This window comes from Diadema antillarum, unplaced genomic scaffold (assembly GCF_040938485.1).
Source record: "Diadema antillarum isolate AM-2024a unplaced genomic scaffold, OU_Dant_1.0 seq00001014_RagTag, whole genome shotgun sequence".
NCBI classification, from domain to species: Eukaryota; Metazoa; Echinodermata; class Echinoidea; order Diadematoida; family Diadematidae; genus Diadema; species Diadema antillarum.
The window spans coordinates 613969-636052 of NW_027271850.1; the positions used below are offsets into that span (position 1 = coordinate 613969).

The 22084-nt window shown below is 37.7% G+C and overlaps 1 pseudogene; it reads right to left on the reverse strand.

The window, feature by feature from the left end:
* Positions 1-745: 745 nt before the first annotated feature.
* LOC139742686 (uncharacterized) overlaps positions 746-22084 on the reverse strand; it is a 33572-nt pseudogene continuing 12233 nt past the window's right edge.

Genomic DNA, 22084 nt, shown 5'->3' on the forward strand with positions numbered 1-22084 from the left:
AACTAGGTTCAATTGGTTGAATGATTAAAATGTCAGAGTGCAGGTATTTGGGGAACTGATGATTTTTACTTGACTTTTGACCCTTTTATAAGTTAATGCATTGAGTAATTTTCAAGGTATTGAGAAAAAGTATAATTTCAGTATCAAATGGGAAAATAGCATTATCTAAACATGGCCTTTGACCTTTGACCTCACAGTTCCAAAGAGAATCACTGTTAGGTTGAACATGCATAAATATGTAAGTTTCATGATGATACCTTGAGTTACTTTCGGGATATGGAGGAAAAAGTGCAATTTAGCACTTTCACTTGACCTTTTACCTTTTGACCTTTGACCTTTTGGCAAGAAACTTCCGCAAAAATATATATTGGGTAATACATGCCATACATCAAGTTTAAAAAAAAAACCTTCAGGCATATTGCATTTTAAGGAAAGTAGTGATATTTTGAGGAGTTGACCTTGACCTTTGACCCTTGACCTTTGACCCATGACCCCCAACTTCCCTAGATAATCAATGCCCATCGGTACAAGCATATATACTAAGTTCCATGAAGATACCTTGAACCATTTGCGAGATATGGAGAAAAACATGAAATTTCAAATTTTTTTTCACAAAATAACCTGTGACCTTTGACCTTTGACCCTGTGACCCTAAAATGCACAAAAAGTATTATCCCCCAAGAATATACCCTCATACCAAGTTTGATGTAAAACCACCACACGGTTCTTGAGATATCGACAAAAACAAAACGGGACGGACGGACGTACGGACGTACGGACGGACGTACGGACGTACGGACGGACGGACGGACGGACGGACGGACGACCCGAAAACATAATGCCTCCGGCCACTTCGTTGCGGAGGCATAAAAATAGCCTCTGTACAGAAAGACAATCATCATTATTGAAATAATACATCTATAAATTATTCATTATTGTTAAATTATTCATTAATATCTATAAATGATAAGATCATCCACATTATTTCTTCTATGGATTATCCTGTACAGCAGTGATTGCAGTCTTTGCGTAAACTACAAGATATCCCGTAGATTGGAAGAAATGGTTGATGTAAACGAATGAGTTGCCTTCCTGGCCATAGAGAGGACAAAGGTATGTGATACACCATAAAAACAAAGCTAGTCAATAGTAAAGTATTGAGTGACTGCACTGACAGGTTGCAATGATTGATAAGCTTTACAAAATTGTGATTGCAATTTGATTGGCATGATTACTGAAATATCGACTGCACATTACAAATGCATGTCTGCAATCCATCTGCCTAAAACGAATGCCAACACTACTAGGAGAGTTGCAATAGTATGGAAAGACAGAGAACTGCTACAAAGTAAAACCATATTCAGGTTAAAATCAGTTGCCTTACCCTTACCTAACTGTGAAGAAAGACAAATCTTTAGAGGCAATAGGTTTAAAGCAAGACACAGCACAAAGTTCCAGTTCCTCCTGGACAGGAGTCCTATCATCAGGTAGTTTATCACCTCGACACAGTCACCTCTTGACAAGTCCATTCTCACACATGTGAACAGTTTAAGATAGTAGGCATTTCTTGGGTGGACTTTCCGGTTCTGCGAGGCTGGCAACAGAAGGAGGATCTAGCAGAATAGAAAAGCACGCAGATGGTAAACCAATGCCTATAGAAATGTGATAAAAAATTTGTGCAAAGTCTATGGGACTTTGAGAATAATGTATGGAACTTGTTAAGTGAGCTAACTTTAAGACTGGTCGATGCTTTCATGATTTATGTTCTCTTCACTTTTCCTACAGCTGCAGCTTCATCAATCCCATCACTCACTGTGCACTAACAGACTGGATGGGCATCTTTTTAGGGCAGTCAGTAAAACAGAATTGTTGGGAGGTTTTTTTCAGAAAATTTGTGCATATCATGCTTTAATGTGATTTCAATTTTCTTAAAAAGATTTCTTTTTTCATACAACCTTTCAAATTGAAAACAAAATCATGAGATTACCTGTTACATTTATGTAATGGTGCCTTAAATATGGATTACTCTGTCTACCTGGGGGTACTGTGAGAAAGCTAAATAAGACCATTACACAAATATCTTCACATAACAAACATAGTACTAAAAGAACTTGTATCCCTCTCTTCATATTGTTCTCAACTATAAGAGTTTGACCACTTTAACAATGGGTATGATACAGAGAAAAGTGCTGAATTATTAGCTACAAAAGCTTCATACTTTTATGACAAATCAACAAGGAGCTGTGAGGCATCAATATTTCTTGGCTTTTTTGCATGGCAACTTTTTTGACCAATTTTAGTGCACCACAACATATTAAACTCCAAATGTTTGACTTAAAGGCATTTTGCCAAATCTTTATCAAATTTCATTGCTCTATTTCGATATCACTCTGAGAGTTTTGGTCAATAGTATAGGTAAAGGGAATTTCCCCTTTAATTTTGAAATTGTCTCCCCAATTTGCTGTGAGGTTCTCAAAACTTGACAGTGGAGAAAATCTTTCCCATGTTTAACAGTTATTTTCAGGGTTTGTTGTATTGGGTGGCATACCAGATGAAATGTTTCAGGCCACCAAAGCAGCAGGGAGAGTAGGGGTGGTGAAACAGTTGGTGTCATAAACAATGAGTAAAATTCCAGTGTTTCAGTTTTTGATTTGAACTCACAGGAACATCACGCCGCTACAAAGAGGCTATGTACAAGAGATGTGTATGTATAGCTAGTTATGCAGATTTGACACATACCAAAATGTCACTCAAATTAAAAATTTATGAGCAGTCACACTATTTTCTGAGACAGAGTAAGAATAAACAAGCGTTGTCTCACTTATTTGCCACCGAAATAGTACTAATCGCAGAAAACAAGGTAAGTTACAGTAACTGAAGAGTGCATTGTTTCTTGCAGCAAAGCATTCACTGTCACTTTATTGACAAGTGTACATGAATATGATAATGACAACATTGACAATTATCAACTTTCTCCCATGATGTTTGTCATTAGTACACATGGATTGGAATCTATGTAATGATTTTTTTTTTTTTTACCTCCTGGACGTTTCCTTTCCTCCTGCCCAAGCTCCTTCAGTGGTACAAATTCTCCCTTCTCATGTTTCTAGAAGAAAAAAAAAGTTTGTATGGCCATATCAAAATGCAACATTCAGTAAATTCCATACGTAAGATTTCTTTTATCCACAACATAACAGTGTAAAAATATCTCATGAATTGTATGTTTTAGCTTTCATTAGCTCAGCATGATGTACAATTGTTTTCCTTGTACAGGGCTCAAATGGTAATGACAACATAAAGTGAGGCATAATCTTTTTCTGATATTTTTCTCTTAACAACAATAATGGCTAATCATCTATCACAATCCACATATCACGGGACTCACTTCTTCACTAAATCTTTCAATTCATGAATCCAATCCACAAATGTAAGCGCTGATGAATTATTCATGGAAGCACTGTTCAACAGAGGCTGAGGTTCTTGGATCCTCAAAATACAGTCCTGGGTTTGAATCTTTCTTAGCACGATTGTTGGCCAACAAAATTACCCCACTCTGTGCTTCTTGACCCAGGTGTAATGAATTGGAAGGACCCTTTAGTTGATCCAGAAACACAAACAAACAAACAAACAAACAAACAATCATGAAAACAAGAGACCTGGGGGTCTGGTACCCACCTGAGTATTGCAAGGTCACCATCCACACATTCTAGCAGATTACTAACTCAGAACATTGCAAATTTTGGGGGTGGGGGCAGCTTTGAGGGCTTTTTGTGGGGGCATGGTGTCCATATATTCTACCACACTGACAAAAACACCTGCCACGTACACAGTATTTAGAAATTATAACTATGCAGTCCAAAACACAAAACAAAACAAAACAAAAACAATTAATTGTGCAATCTGCCCCCCCCCCCCCCCCCCCCCCCCCCCATCCCTGGATCTACTAAATAACCTTCAAAGCAGATTCACATAGCTCGTGTTTACTCAGAGTATTTCCAGTTTTAAATATTTTTGTTTTTCCCTTTTTCAAATAGGGTGTTCTGTGGTCCTTGTATTAAGTACACATATTGTCACCCTAGGTATAATGCACTGGGTTTGGTAACAAATTTGACCATGTGCTTTGAAGAAGATGGAATTTGGGGGCTCTCTCTGTGTACATTTGAACAAAATGTATTGCATCACCCAAGTGATAATACCTGCCAATTTTGGTGAAAGTATGACCATGTGTTGTCAAGAAGAACATGACAATGAAGAATTTCGACCAAAATTTGGACCCCCCCCCCCCCCTTCAAGGGAGGCTGCCTTGGATCTGCCATTAACAAACATGGCACTACTGTCATCAAAATCCTTAATCAAAATACCAACTTAGCTCTCTCACTTCTGGCTCTAGAGAAGATTTTCATGGGGGGGGGGGGGTGGTTGGGCCCTCCCAGGTGGAGTCTGGTTCTCATTTGTACAAACTGAGATCCTATCCCCTTTGGATGCTACCTGCCAAGTTTGGTGAAAATCCATCCTGGGGTTTTCAAGAAGAACATGAAAATGTATAAATGTATAATTAAGGCCCCCATTTGGACCCTTCTCCGAGGGCATAGTGCCCATTTGAACAAATTGGAATTCTATTCCCCAAGGGATGCTACCTGCCAAGTTTGGCAAAAATAGATCATGGGGTTAAAAAGAAGATGAAAATGTAAAAAGTTATGGCATGACGGACGACGGCCGGTGAGTGATCGTGATAGCTCACTTGAGCCTTTGGCTCAGGAGAGTTTAAAAAATACTCTCCACAAATTCAAACAAACTATTACTCATTTATTCCTATTACTACATTATCTATATCACCCTAACTGCCATTACACATAAAATGCTGCAGCAATACCATTGTTTTGATACAGAGTACTTTTACAACAGTTAAAGACTTACCACCATCCTCATTTTGTATCTTTCCCATTCACGTTTCTTCATGAGAATCTTGGTGAAGAGTTTCTCAATGTCCTCCTTTAGGTCATCATAATCCTGGCTGCGTCGCTCATAGCCAACCGTAAACTCTATCTCTAGGGCATGGTCAAAACATTCTCTTGCCTTTTTGTACTCCCTGATTTCAGCTGTATGTAACCAATTAGAAAAGAAATACATGTGACTGACTAAATCCACAGACATTAAATTACATGAAAATGAAAATCATTATTTTTATGTCTTCATACCTTCAGAAAGAATGGCTTTGCCTGTCTAAAATTGCATTTGTAAGTAGCTGCTAAAGCACACAGAATGTTGTGAAGTCCTATAACTTGTCACAAAAATCTGTGAGCTAGGGGGGCTTTTATGATTTTGATTTTTTTTTTGGTAAAAGAGTTGTAACTTTTTTTCTAATGGGTTTAATATATGATAACACATCAGAAAGAACAAGTCCTTTGGTCTCAATGGAACTAAGTTCTTTGTTTTGTTTTGCTAAAGAACATCCCAATTTTCTTTTAAATGCTAACACCTATTTTTCATTTTCATTTAATATCTATTTATTGTTTGTTTGTTTTTTTGCCCTGCGCTGCACACCTACCGATTGGTCTCCCTTTTTCTTTTTCCTCGTCCCCAAGAGACATGTAGAGTGAGCCCACAAAGTAGTGTGCCCTGGCAACATCTGGGTGATTGTGGCCCAGCGTCTCTTCCCGGATGCCTGCAGCAATGTCAGCAATGGTAAGGGCCTGCTTGAAGTCCTTCATCTCACAGTAGGTCATGGCCAAGTTCTTCAACATGCTCCCCATGATGTGCGATCTTTCCATGCCCACTCCACGCAACATGTCACGACCCTGGTTGTATGCACTGATGGCATTCTGGAAGAACCTTCAAAAGTAAAAGGTGCAATGAACAAAAGTGATCAGCATTTGTAATTGTGAATTCATTTTTTTTTTTTCTCCATTACATTTCATTATTCACCAAGCCCTCCAGAGTAAGGTCAATTGTTGTTGCTTTTTTTTTCAGAGGAATTTGCACAGTCACTAAAAGGTACTTTATTCTAAACAAGAAAAATGGATTTGGTGAATGCTGAGATGTTTAGTTACTCACACTGAAGTCTGAGGAAAAATCACAATCACTTCAAAAGTTATTAATTTTCAAACTTTTGGTCAAATCCATGAGCTGTCATGGTTTGGATAAGCCATAACTTATTCAAAACTGGAGACCTTGTTAGAAAAGGAACAAGTTCTTTTCAACAATCGCAATACATTGTGGTGTATGACCATATGATTCCATAACTTACAATGTGTACTTGGGTTCTGTACTTAAGCATCATTCTTTTGTTCATCCTTCAGAGACTATGAACTGGTAGTGACTGTGCATTTTCTTAGCAGATATGGAAGTAAAATGAATGTTGTGTTGCTGCCCTGCTGTCCAAAGAATGTGCACGTTTTGCAGCATACTAGTCAACCATATTACAATTAAAACTAAGAACTGAGCATGTCCTTAACTATGGGAAGTACATGTACTTATCTATGCTACATGTATCTATACATTCTTTGGAGGGAAAAAAAAGAAAAAGGAAAGATATTGGGAACAAGGACATTCATGCTCACTTTGTTCCCTGGTCTTTCTGAGTTGCTGAGAGGCTGTAGAGGTATCCAATTTCGTGATAACAGGTGCCAATGTTCATCACGTAGAATGGTGCGTCCGGGTGGATCTCAGGGTGGTTGTTGGTGAGTTGATTCATGATTGCCAGGGCATCCTTGTGATGGTTCAGGGCTTTCTCAAATTCATTAGCCCTAAATATTGGACAAAGTTGTGCAGGAGAGACTCATTACCAAAACTTCAATTTTGAAACAAAACTGACGATAAATTGGGTTCCCTCTCCACAGAGATACAGTCAAATATAATGCATAACTACAACTGAACCACAGCATAATATAAAGCTTGCCTTCATACACAGGTGGCCATTATTGGGAGCCGAGCACTTTGGCTTCATTGAAATTATCTGTAATACTCATGCAAAACCTATATATGTCTTTACAAAAAAAAAAATAAAAACAAACAAACAAAAAAACACACGCACTAAAAGCCTTGAGGAGTAGCTGGCTTATCTTGGATATAGACTAACACAAAATAGTGTATTGTACATGGGCACATATAGTAATTCTCACTCCCCCCCCCCCCCCCCCCCCTCTCTGTGGTGCATAATCAAGCTCACCTGAAATAGATCGAGCCTAGGGCATTGATAGTACGTGCAGTCACTATACTTTTGTTTCCACAGACTTCTCGGCGCATCTCGATGCATTTCTCCATGAGACGGATGCCTTCTTTGCCTTGCTGCCTCTGGATGTGCTTCCTGTTCTGGGGTTTGTGAACCAACAGATTGCCTACAAGTGAGGAAAAGTCCCAAGGAATGTAACACCACAGATGGGAAGAGAAGAAAACAGTCTTCAAGTATGCCACATTTTCCAATGGTTTTACGGCATCGCCAATCTGACCAGTTTAATCGACTACAGTATAACTATTTCAAGTCTTCTTATCTAATGAAAGAAATAGATCAGAAAGTACAGTACTTAACCTTCAGACAATTTACAGACTGAGGCAGTATTCATTCAACTGACATTTTCTTAACAGGCTTTATTGCATGGCCTTGTAGCATGATTGCATTGATTTCAGAAGCAATTATTCATTCTTCCTGTACTGAAAAATTCTGAAACCCTTCTGAAATCAGTCTTCTCAAGCATACTTTATTATATATGTGACCCTGCACTTCAAAACAAACAAAAAGTCGCCAGACATGAATTCTTAGTTAAGACCATATTCTAGAAGAGCAGACTTTAAGCTTTAAAATGATGTATAACTCAAATCAAATGGACTCTCCTAACCTATCTAGATATTGGAAAGAAAGCACAAACTCAGGAAAAGTGTGAACTGAGAAAAGAGGCTCTGAAGTAGTGTCTATTCAAGTGCTTAATCTTTTAAACCAAACCGTGCTGGCTGTGCGATGAATGGGACAAAAAACAGGAAGCAAACCACCAGAGTAACAACAATGAAGGGATTATCAGATTAAACTGAAATTAAGCATGCCTCATTAACATATTCTGTCCATAATTAATGCCAACTTTCAAAGCAGTAGCACTATCATTTCAAAAGTTATTAGAGTTGAAAGTGAAGAGTGTGGACAAGGTTTTTCAGAAATGAAAAAGGGATTCTAAAGACACATAATCACACTATTCTACCAAAAATGTCTGATTGATTTCCCATTAAAGAAGCCTTTTGATACGTCATCAACCCTCAGCTGTGCGGCACGCCTCGCCCTAGCAGACTAGAGCATGCACTTTAGTGCGGGTATGAAAACCTCAAAAATGTGCAGCTCAAAGAGATTGAACTCTGTGAAGTTCATTGACCCTTCCTTCCAAATATTGAAAATCCTTCATAAAAGCAATAAAAGTTTACGGATCATTACCAAAATTTAGTCATCTGTTCCTTGTTTTGTTCTCAACCTTTCGTGCAAGTTTTATCAAATCCAATCCAAACTTTTTAAGTTATTTTGTACACGGACAAATAAACAGTAACGAAAACACAACCTCCTTTCTTGGCAGAGGTAACAAGTGGCGATAAAAAGAGATTACCTACTCTCTACTCTCTATTGCATTGCAATGGCCTGCCTGTTGGACTGAGGCACATTGCACCTGAATGGGCTTGCTGACTTCACAACTAGGTCAAGCATGGACAGATTATCTAAATTTTGATGATGAGTTTCTGAATAGCAAGTCAAGCTAAGCATTTTGCCACTTACATGTAGTTTGGTTAAGAATAGCACATTGTGGACATCTACCAGTAAGAAGCAACTCACTTTTGACATACAGACACTGGCTATAGCCTTCCTTTAGCTGAGTGGACATGGATGGATGACTCTTTTCACACACCAACACGGGCTCCTTTATCGCATTTTCTGCTTCTTCAAATCTACCAAAAAACAAAATGATCACTGGAAACCATTAGTTACAATGTAAGTTGGAGTCCAAATGGGAGGTTCGTGGAACAGACACATTATGAGCTGTCAAAGATCATAGTCTCAGTTGAGTCAACATCTCTATGGGCCAAGAGAGGTAAACACAAGTTTTCGTAAGCCAATGTTTAACAACAAGGACAATGTTTCTGCATTGATGGCAGAGGATAATAGTAAGCATTTGAAGAAGTTAGGACGATGGTGAATGAAGATGTAATCAATGACAATAAAAGTTAATTTTGACACTTTGACATGTTTACATATTGTTGACTTTCAGCTCACAAATGTCATTAATTTATCTAACACATACACTGTTTAGAAACTGTATGGTATAGAACAAGCTAAAGTTGTACCATAAAACCCTATTGAGAAAGTTTACTTTCAATTTTGTTTGATTTGACTGAATTAATGTGGATCCTATTCAAAGCCCTTAATGATTACGAGCAGCTTCCACAGGACAAACATCTTTACCATTTATAATCAACAACCCCTGTATGGGACTAGGTAATGAGGACAAAGTGCTTTGTCTAATGGACATAACCACTCTGCAAGCAGACTCAGACCAGGAATCTTATAATTGAGGGTCTGTGGTCCGGGCCACCGAGTGAGTGCTTGACATTAACCCATTGAGGACGGTTTGATTTTGCTACAACATGCATTTCCCATAGACACCTGCCCAAGTATACTCGGGACTCATCCTCAACAGATTAAACATACTGGGGCCAACATTATGAAGGACACATCAAAACACCTTGGTAACATGTTTCATGAAACCCTGATTACTCCATATTTTGGAACATTCGTACAATCACAGACTGTGGACATACATACTGTATAGCAGTTTGTTACAATTTCAAACGATGTCCAACCCTTCATGTCTCGATGTAATTCAGCCAGAATGTGCTGAGCCCTTTATGCTGGTAATAGGCATATACTACATAAAAATATGCTGTGACATTATTGGTTCTTTCATTGAGCAGTTGCATGAAGATTATTCCAGTGAGATTGCAAATTAAGACTACTTCCTACACTAGACTCACTTGTGGAGTTGTAACTGCTGATCTGCAAACCATCCCGAATAGTTCACCCAGCCAGGGATGTCCCCTTTCTTGTGGGCAACCTCAGCTCGCTGCTCAAAGAAGGTTGACCTCTGCTCGGTGAACATGAAACGCTCCATAAATGCGAGAATATTGCTGTTCCTGGCGATGTCAGAATAGCCCAACATATCATTATAGTCGGGCAGGTACTCTAACAGTGGATGAGGTTTGCCATCAAACGTTTTGCGCATCTCTAGCTCCAGGTACTGGGTGATGTTCACCTTCTCATTTTCCATCCTCTGCAAACTACCACTTGCATCCTCATTGTCATAGCTGGTAAAATCCTGCAGATTTTAATCAATGACAGATTTTTTGTCAAAATAAACAGTTGCATGACTTTTGTTTGCAACTTTAAACTCTATGAGTCCACTTAAAACTTTTGAAATAAATGTGCTGTTATTCTATCAATATCACTGTGCAATAAGGTAAGAGCTCTATGTCCTAGAGTCATGACTGTGCCAATTTTCATGGTGATTATACGATCGATGGCCGGGATCTCAGCCTAACCTGAACTCTCAAAATAGATAAACTTCGAAAGAAAGTAAAATACATATTCCCTACAGAAAGATACAAAAAGGATAAGACTTGGATAACTAAGGGAGACACAACATTTTGATTTTTTTTTTTTTTTTGGGGGGGGGGGGAGGGGAACCAGCCCTTATGAATATTCAACGAACAAGTTGGTAATGTCATGCTCTCACAATTTCCTATTAATTTCACATACAGAAATGACAAAAATCTGACATTTCAGCTGTATAAATATAAAAATTGCCATAAAGTCCCCCAAAATAAAAACAGATGTTAACTCTAATATATCTTGATATGAAAACACACTTTTACTTGTAATAATAACACTTTTACTTCATATAATAGCTATGAAAAAAAATTCAGAAATTCATATATAAGACATATGAAATTTTGTGAGGGTTTGACATCATCACCTCATTTCAATACTCATAAGGACCAGTCAAGAAATGTTTTCCAAAAAAATGTGCAATTTCAAAATGTCATATCTTCCTCTATTCTGATCCGATTTTAGTCTTTTTCAATCATTCTGGAGGGAATATTTTTCTCTCTTTTTTTTTCTTTAGCTCATTTATTTTTGGGGGTGGATTTCCTCTTTAAGAGCATTTCTGTGAACTGAAGAGCCTCGCTAACTCTGTTTTCCCCTCTTCATTTTCCTCCGTCTTTGAAGTTACAAATTTCCCTTTCTTCAGGAAATAGAAAATACACCCATATTTTGTTGAGCACTCTGATGGGGGACCTGTTCGAGCATATGTATTCCCTGAACCCATTCCCCCATGCCCTATTTGGATTTTTTTTTTAAGGTCAAAATGTTGTATAATATGGTTAACTGTTGTGAGATACAAAGAAATCTAACCAGATATGAGGCTGGTATAGCACATACTAGAAATATGGCATGGCATCCTACAGAAGTCAGAATAATGACGGCAGTATTAATGAAAACTTTTTTTTTTTCACCTAGAATAGTTCCTATAAACCTCCAGAGCAAGTTTGAATAAAATCTGACAACACATTAATTGGCTGATACAGCACAAACAAGAAATGTGACTTTGCATCCAAATCAGAACAATGAGGGCGCTGTCACAACAAACTGTTGTGCTCTCATGAGGAATGACTACTCATACAGTACACCTTCCTATCAAGTCTAAATAAACTCTGTTGGGTAACAATCAAGTTATTGCATGAATACTCATTCATGCTGTCTGGGTGATATAATGAACAGCAATGATGGATGGCAGAATAAAGAACACCCAAAGATATCCCCAAAAGTGCTAATAATAAAAGGCGACATGCCACAACTTTATTAGGATCTCTTTGTTTCACCTTGTTTTTGGATATCTCAGCCATTTCAAAACTGATTTTCATTGAATAAACTTTTGATACCCCTTAGAACTGCATGCTCTTTGACATCTCATAGAGTGGTTTCTAAATATCTCGCAAAACGTTAAAAGCTAAATCCTCACCTCGACCAGAACTACACACCCTTTAACCCTGTGTGATCCTACCATCCTGCGGAGGATTTCTACCATTTTTACTTTAGGTTGTTGTTGTTGTTTTTTTCCTTTACATTATACCATAAATACAGAGAATATGCATTTTCATACTTGCACTCCCACTTCTGATATTTTGAAAGGAAAGTGTGAACATCCCTTGCAAACCAGAGCTTCATTTTAACATTACAGGCATATAAAAACAGAAGTTGACATGACTATTGCACAAAAGATTAAAGCAGGAGGTAGTAAAATACTGCAAGAAATCACAGAGAGGAAAAATGAGAATAAGTCATGGATTTTGGAATTTGGACTGATAATGTGATAATTATGATTCAGTCTCTATTACTCGTTACAGTCAAATTGCCTTTTCATGTGTATGTCTCTATTCAAACATCTATGACTTTTACAAGGCTGGTACAATCAGGGTCACAGATTTAGGCCACCAAGACTTGCCTGGAGAAGTTTGAAGCACTTGTTGATGTAGGAAAGGAGTCCTTTCTGAAAGGCTTTTTTCATGTCAGGATCCTTCTGAACCATCATCAGGCAGAGGCAACGGACCAGTGGGTGCATGGAGTAGAACTTCCCCAAATCTCTTCTTTCACGCTCCTGGTGGAAGATCTCTAGCGACTCCCGCACTAGAAGACTAGTGCGGACGACATCATCCAAGTAGAATTCTAGCTCACTTTCCATATTACCAGCAGGGTCAGCCAGGATAGTCAGGCCCATGACTGGCTGAAGAGGCCAGGCAGGATGGCCAATTGGACAAGGATTGGCTTCAGCTGAGGGGCCAAGTCCTGGAACATCACCCCCAGGCATTGTAGCACCTTTATAGCATAATACAATTATGAATGGGGGAAAAAAAATCAGGTAAAACAAACAAGTATCAGTGAATCATCAAGTTGGCAGACAGTAGTGCTTATAAAATATGACCTACTTTACTCTTTGAGGATGAGCTGATATAAGACCTGTCACTTCAAGAGCAGCTACAAGTCAGATTCTTCCAATTTTCTGTGAGCATGATATCTAGTTAGTCCAGTCTATGAAGTTTGAAGTTGATGTATAATTCATTAAAAAGCACCCTTTACATCCAGAGATATTTCGAATCGAGTACAGCGAACATAAGACTTTGTGACAAGATATGATACGTTGCTCCAGTGGTTTACATCCTGTTTTTTTTTCCACATTCATACCACAGCAAGCATGGCTTGGTAAGGATAAAGATCTTGAATAGACCCAGTGCTTCAGATCAGCCTCTTTTCTCAGTTTAGACTTTCCAGAGTGTGTGCTTTCTTTTCATTATTTACATAGGTAAAGGAGAGTCTATTTGATTTGAGTTATACATCATTATAAAGCTTAGAGTCTGCTCTTTCAGAATCTGCCATTAACTAAAAATTCATGTCTGGCGACTTTCTGTTGGTTTTGTGGTGCAGGGTCACATATGAAATTAGAACCAAAGAGTAAGGGAGTAATGTCATGTCATTTTCAGAAAATCGACCTCCCTGACTTTCAAATCGTTTTGTTGTAGCCGTTCACAAATATCGTGAGAAGTCTTCCTCACAAAGCTCGATCTAAAGAAGCCTGCAGAGCCAGCAGGCAAAAGTCGTATCAAGCTAAGGTAATTTCCACTGATTGTAATAAAAAGAACGCTCATCCAGTTGATTCTCCAATCAGATGAACCTTGTCAGCGAGTCCTGTTCAGTATTTTTTGAAAGAATACTAATCTCATCTCTAATTTCTCTATTTTGGAAGCACAAATTCAGTGAATGTAATATTTTTGTAGTGTTAACAAACCCGTTTCCCTTTTGTTTCTGTTGTCTTTTCCCTTGTGTGCACAAGGCAAATGAAATTGTAGTAAAAAAAAAGTATGTATACAAAAGTTAGCAACTTTAAAATGGTCATGTACATGTATACATAATTGATACAATATGCCAAGTTCTATTATGTGACAATTCCTTCACAGCAGTTAATTATCACATATTAAGATTATCTTTTGTGTGCACCCTATAAATAGCGCACTTAAAAAGATTTGTATATAACCCTCTATTAAACTTTCATGCCATATCTCTAAAGCAATAAACTCTCAGATTTTGGAATTATGATCAATTATGTCAGCTTGTAAGGAACTACGCTTGTACCAATCCCTTTGATTAAGTTAAAGATTACTTTGGGTTAGGCAATCTCTTTTGAAGTCCGACACAAATTGAATATTCTATCTGGCAATGCATTGTTGGTTCTGTGATACCAGGTGACAAATGTCCTTCTTCTCTCACCTGTTTAGAACCCTCTGCAGAATCTTTAGTGGCATCTTGCCCCAAGCCAAAGAGACTGAGGTCATTGAGGACCAATTCCATTTTGATGGGATTCGCCAAGATTCGCAAGATGGTCTCGGGACTCTTTCCAAATCTCAGCTGACTGGCAACTGCCCGCAGGGCCTGAGGATTGTTGCCACAGTGTGTAGCCAAGTCTATGGCTTGCTTTTCTGTGATGATCTCCCGGCCAACCACTGTGAGTTCACCTGCAGCACCCTGCTGGACAGACTTGGTGAGGAGACGCACCGCCTCTGCCATCTCCAGTGGTTTCACCTCCATCTCTTTGAAGTTGGACGTATTGCTCAGGTAAGGGAAATTCACTGCATATCTAAGCGCACCAGTGTAAAAATATATTAAAGGAAGCATCATATCATTACAAAAGGTTTATCTGTAAAAAGGCACAACATTCTTGCCTATGAAAATTATCATTTGGATCAAAGAATGCTTTTTCACATCAAGTAACAAGAGACCATTTATTATCATTTTTCAAAATGTCTACCTCTTAACTATAAAATAGCACATCCCTAAACAGTGTTTTTATTGCCTATTTGAATCACCAACTACATGACTGTACAGTACTGCTGTGGCGGATCCAGAGGGGGGCACACCTGGTGCACACCCTCTCTTTATTTTTTGTTAAAACAAAAGAAATTACAAGAAAAAATGGGGGGGGGGGCTTGTGCTCCCCCCCCCCATTTAATTTTGTAAAGGTGCCTTCCCTTTACGAAATTCCTGGAGCTGCCCCTGCTACTGTACTATAAACAAGTTTCTTTTTTTCACGGTAGTGGCACATAATTTGAACAAAGATACATATACACCCTGACAAAAAGGACATATTCTTTGGTAGAAAAAAGAACATTTGACATAGAACACGATCATTTGGTATCAACCACCATTTTATATGCCGAGCAAAACCAAACAGCAAAGAATCTATTTTCAGTCTTTGTAAACAGACTTTAGGAAGGGAATGCTGCTATTAAGTTTATGATTTTTTTCTTGTTTCATTTGGCCTTTTTTCCTCAAAGTTTGATGAAATTACCTAGACGTGAGGATGATCTTGACATTAGCATTTGGAATTTCTACAGATTGTTTGAGCAGATTCTGGAAATGATCTTTGGTGGGAGATGTTGGTTTCAACAAGTCATCTGCATTGTCGAGTAGCAGAACATACTCTGTAGTGGTAGAAAACAACATAAAACACACGTGTACACAAAAAAGATGTCATACAATAATTCTGATGTATTGTTTCAATATGTGTACAAAGATCACACACACAATCACTTTGTGTCCAATCCCCCCACCCCCCCCCAAAAAAAAAAAATACCTCAGGAGCTTTCTATTTCTTTTTATCTCTCTGTTTGCCTGTGACAACTTCTCTTACCCTTTCTCAGCTATGCAAACACACAAACACACACACAAAGTCACCTGCTCTATTATCCAGTAATTCTCCCCCTTCTAATTGAGAGTCTAATGAAAATAGTTTTTGTATGAAGAACTATTGATGAAATCAACATGCATGAGGGACCTACAATTGTACCCATGACAGGGAGAAGAAAACGGAACTAACATATGAAATACACATACTATGTCGGCCAGATATCCATGATCAAGCAGACCGAAAGCCAACAGAAAAAGTTTACATATCAAAAATAAAGAGGATAATATAATTCAATATCAGAGGATATGTAATTTATTTTTGATCACATTAGATATTCAAGTTTTGGAACAAATCAATGATTTCATATTTATTAGTTGCAAATAACTGCTGATGATCACTCATTGTTGTGAAGCACAGAGCATCCTAAATTAACAAAATGTCAAGAACATAAGAACATGAGAGACATTCACAGAATTCATGGACTGAGAAATGCTACAACATACAAATGTAATGAAAAGCACCATGGGAACATGACGAATTGATTAAAATTTCCATTCAGATTACACTAACCCGCTGCTTGATTGACCCATTACCTGTAATACATTCTCGAATCCACCCGAGTACCAATTCAAGCTCGAACTCTTGGACATCAACAGGGCTACCCACAGCACTCAGCAGGGCCATTCCAACATCATTAATTGACTTCTTTTGATTGAGGTCAACCAAGATCAATCTGTTTGCAAAGAGTAAAAAAGAAATAAGTACAGCTACTCAAAATCCTCACAGGAATACAGGATTTGGTGTTTGGAAACAGAATAAAAAAAAATAATGCCTCCGGCACCACTTCGTGGCGGAGGCATGAAAAAACACATGCATCAATTTCACAAAGGTGAAGTTGTTAAGCAAGTGGGGATACACTTGTACAAGTGTAGTTATGGATTTTTTTTTCTCTCATTGCTACAACAATATACTACAACATGTGAATCTCCATATTGCACATGCAGATTATTTTGCGAGGTTTATATTTTCACAAATATCGCGAGTCAGGTGCTATATAAAATGTAAAGACACAAGAAAATATTGACTGATCCCAACACAAATGTGACATGATATGGGAACTTTTCACAGATTGGCATGGTTGCCATGGTCACCTTTCTAGTGAGTTGGGGGCATTTATTACTGACACATAACAAAAACAAAGCATATACTGACTTCTGCCCTACCTAACACACAACATGAATGAAGAACTGCATGGCAATTACAGCAAATGCTACACCACTCACACATACTACATGCATGACAAAATATTCAAAATTGTTGTTTAGACTGATAGATTTCTTCCCCTAAATTAGAAAATTTTAGGCTCTTTTTCTCATTTTCCATGTTTACAGCTACTTACAGTTACATGTTCTCACATTCTCAGGCATATGTAACGGTCCTTCAAATTCATTTGACAATCTGAGTGCAAACAGGCATACAATTCTATCAAGGCACACCCAATATTTCATAATCTCTTGATAATCTATAAAGTTACAACAACAAAAAAATATAAGAAAAAACTAAGAGAACTATGGAGTAATATTTTTCTGGGGAGTGCAACTCATATCCAAATTGCCTCTGATAAATAAAAAAAAGAAAGAAACAAAACAAGTTGGGTTAAGATTCAACAAAATGTATTTCTTCCTACTGGTCACAAACACATGCATGAAAGCTAGCTGATCATGAGATAATACAGAAATTTAAATTATACTGTGTAGACGACTTTGAAACCACAACCCTTTCTTCCCTAAAAATTACCCTCAAGTTCAATTGTTGCTGTGCAACAATTCGACAAGAAAAATATTAAGGTGCGAGTTTCTTCACTTTTTCTCCCTCTACAAATTAAATTTGCTAAGATCACAAGTGCTGATCTGATTCTTTTGATATTCTATCACAACGACAAAAAAAAAAGAAAATAAGAATTTGGTAAGGATTTAAGTGAAGGTCAATGAAGGATTGCCGAGGCCATGACATCTATATCCTGTCTATGTTGCATAATGTGGTTGCTTCTATTATACAAAACTTGAAATTCTATAGCTGACCTAGTTTACTCCAAATTTGATGAAAGTTTTACAACATTCTAGTCTTTCGATTTATTCTATTTGTTTAAACAAATTTGAACATGGTGTACAATGGCACTTTCAAAATCCACAGGACGCTTACGAGGGTGAGGGCTTCTCAATCTCTGCATAGATTGCACAGATTTCAGCAGCCAGCTTTGTTTTTCCTGATCCAGCCATTCCCCACAAACAGACGCAGCATAGTTTGTGGTTGCGTGATATCCTGCTTTCTCCTCGCATGAAATCGATGATGTCCTGTATGTACTCATCCCTTCCTACAAAGAGAGGATCTCGCCTGAGAGCAAAGCCAGCGTGGAGAAGAAAATAACAATGGATAAATTGAATCACTATGTCAGATATGAGGTACTGATCATACCCTCTTATTCTAGTTAAGAACTATAGAAATAGTTTTTTGTTTGTTTTGTGTTTTTATTTGGCTTGGTTTGGTTTCTTTTTTTCTGGAAGCAAAATAACTAACAAGTGCTGTGACTTCATCATGATCCTCACAGGTTGTGTGTTACACTTAAAAATCATACTCAGTACAAAGTGTCTCAAACTCAAAACATACACAATGTAATAGATTTTGCTACAGGTATAAACAAAGATCATAACTAGGTTCACCAACAGAGTGATATGGCTCATGAGATTTAATAACGCCCATTTTATCAAGTTAAAGCAGACCAATTACAAAACTGCAATTCTCCTCATTCTGACATTATGATGCTACTGATGGGGGAATATTGTACTGATTTCTCAGCACCCTTGCCAAACTGCCATGTCACAGCACATTAAAAAGATGATGACTGGCATGGGAGTGAACACACACAAACACATAATGATTCATTTGAAGGGTTTGAATTGCCATTGATGGAGGTTTTGTGTCCCATTACAAAGTGAACCTTTAATCTCCCCAAAATAACATTATAAAGTACTTCTCGATTATTCTGCATATTCACAGCAGTCATCAGCTTCTAGTTTTAAACAGCTTAAACCACTTATAACTTGCCTTTGAATTTTCAGTTCCAGCCATATTTGCAGCACTACCAACTATAGCCTACATCTGCATGCACTGCGCATCAACTGCTATTTGATCAACCCAAAGGTACAATGTATGTACGAAAGGAAATGTGAAGGGTGTGCCATACCTGCCTGCCAGCATACTGACTCTCTTCACATATTCTCTCCGCTTTTCCTCATATTGATTCAGTTCTGGAATCAGCTCAAGGTAGTCACACTTCTCAAAGATTTCTTTCAACAATCCTGACAAATTGAACAGAATCATTAACAAAACTAGAACTATCACTCATTGTGATTAATATACCCCCACCCACAACTGAGAGAATTAGCTCAACCAATATTTTTTTTTTTTACTTTTTAATGACAAAAAAAAATTACCATGGCAATGCACTGTTCACCAGTGAATAAATGTATTGCTCACTGTTAGTGGCATGTCCCACATTTCAAGTCAAGTGCTCAAAAACTGAGTAAGCAAGATAAATAAACTGATGATTTCTATGGTTTTTATTAAAAATTGTGTAACCATGGCAACACAATGTTGGATATTAAGAAAAAAAATGAAGTTTGCACAACTATATATCATAGCCGTCACATGTGCCAAATTTCAAGCCAAATGCTAAATGAGGGGATTAGTTGAATTCACATTAGTGTATCATTTTCATTCAAAATATACTGTTACCATGACAACACATTTTCCACACTGACAAAAGATTTCTTGCACATCTAGGTAATATAGAGGTAACATATGCCAAATTTGAAGCCAAAATGCTCTAAACAGAGTTAGGAGAATCAAAATGTTTGTATGATTTTCATTCAAAATGTACTGTTACCATGGCAACACATTGTTCAACAATGATGAAACATGAAGTTTGCATATCATTTCTGTACTATAATGGTTGCATGTGCCAAATTTCACGCCAAATGCTCAAAGACTGAGGGAGTTATCTGAATCCACAATATTTTTGCATGATTTTAATTCAAACTATGCTGTTACCATGGCAACACAATGATAAAAAATTACGAAAGGTTAAGTTTGCACTTCTACGTACCATAGTGGTCACGAGTGCCAAATTTCAAGCTAAATGCTCAAAGACTGAGGGAGTTGGCTGAATCCACATGATTTTTGGTGAAAAAATGTTGTTACCATGGCAACGCATATTTCAACAATAATGACATATTAAGTTTGAACATCCTGTATATGCTATAGTGGTCACATGTGCCAAATTTCAAGCCAAATGCTCAAAGACGGAGGGAGTTAACTGAATCCACAATATTTTTAATAATAATAATAATAATAGTGAGACTCTTTGCATGATTTTCATTCAAAATATACTGTTACCATGGCAACACATTGATCAACAATGACCAAAGACTATGTATGCTCATCTACGTACTATGGTAGTCACATGTACCAAATTTCAAGCTAAATGCTCAAAGACTGAGGTAGTTACATGTACCTGAATCCGCAATATTTTTGTATGCATTTTAGTGAAAAGATGCTGTTACCATGGCAACGCATTGATCACCACTGACGAAAGATTAAGTTTGCACATCTATATGCTATAGTGGTTGCATGTGCCAAATTTCAAGCCAAATGCTCGAAGAGTGAGGGAGTTAACTGAATTAACGATATTTTTGTATGATTTTCATTCAAAATATGCCGTTACCGTGGCAACACATTGATCACCACTGACGAAAGATTAAGTTTACACATCTACGTACCACAGTGGTCATGTGTGCCAAATTTCTGGCTAAATGCTCGAAGACTAAAGGAAGTTAGCTGAATCCACAATTTTTTTGTATGTTTTTTGGTAAAAAAAAGCTGTTACCATGGCAACGCATTGCTCACCACTGACAAAAGATTAAGTTTGCACATCTATATACTATAGTGGTCATGTGTGCCAAATTTCAAGTCAAATTCTCTAAGACTGAGGGAGTTAACTGAATCCACAATATTTTCATATGATTTTCATGCAAACTATGCTGTTACCATGGCAACACATTAATCAACAATGACGAAAGAGTAAGTATGCACATCTACGTACCATAGTGGTCACACGTGTCAATTTTCAAGCCAAATGTTTGAAAATTGAAGGAGTTAGGCTAATCCACACATTTTTGTATGATTGGTAAAAAAAAACTGCTGTTGCCATGGCAACGGATTTATTAACACACACATCAAAGGTGTTTTGCACAAATATACATTACATTGCTCGCATATCCTAAATCCAAACTGAATTGCTACAAAACTGAGAGTAGTGCAATCCACAACATTTTGTAAGATGTTTATGAAAATCTTCTGTTACCATGGCAACACATTATGAAATACTCATGAAAAAGGTATCTTGCACATCTGCCTGTGATAGCAGTCACACATGCCAAATTTGAAGTTAATTGCTCAAAAAATGAGAAAGTAGTTTGATCCACAAGTTTTTATGAAAATATGCCGTTGCCATGGCAACGCATTACACGATACTAACAAAAAAGGTGTCTGGCACATCTACCTTTGATAGCGGTCGCAAATGCCAAATTTTGGGTCAATTGCTCAAAAAATGAGAGAGGAGTTCGATCCACAACATTTTGTAAGATTTTTTTAAAATTTGTCGTTGCCATGGCAACTCATTGTGCAAAACTAACGAAAAAGGTGTCTTGCACATCTCCCTTTGATAGCAGTCACACATGCCAAATTTGGGATTAATTGCTCAAAAAATGAGAGTAGTTCGATCAACAAGTTTTTTACGAAAATATGCCATTGCCATGGCAACGCATAAAGCAATACTAACGAAAAAGGTGTCTTGTACATCTACCTTCGATAGTGCTCACACATGCCAAATTTGGGGTCAATTGCTCAAAAAATGAGAGGAGTTGGCTCCACAACATTTTGCAACGGACCGACCGCCCGACCGACCGACTGGCCACCCGACCTCAGAGTGATTCCTATACCCCCCCCCCCCCCCCCTACACACTATACGTGTGGGTGGGGGTATAATTACTGCCTTACTAATGGAAAGATGAAATAAAAACATTCTTGAGCATAAAACAAATGTACATGTCTTCCTCACAACTGAATGTACTGTGCCAAAAAAATAATTGTGAACATGTCCTACAAACAAAAAAGTAACATTAAAACTGGCACCGTGCTATACCCAGGAAAGAGCAATATGTAATGATAACTAATTGAACTTAATTTCATCATCAAATGTC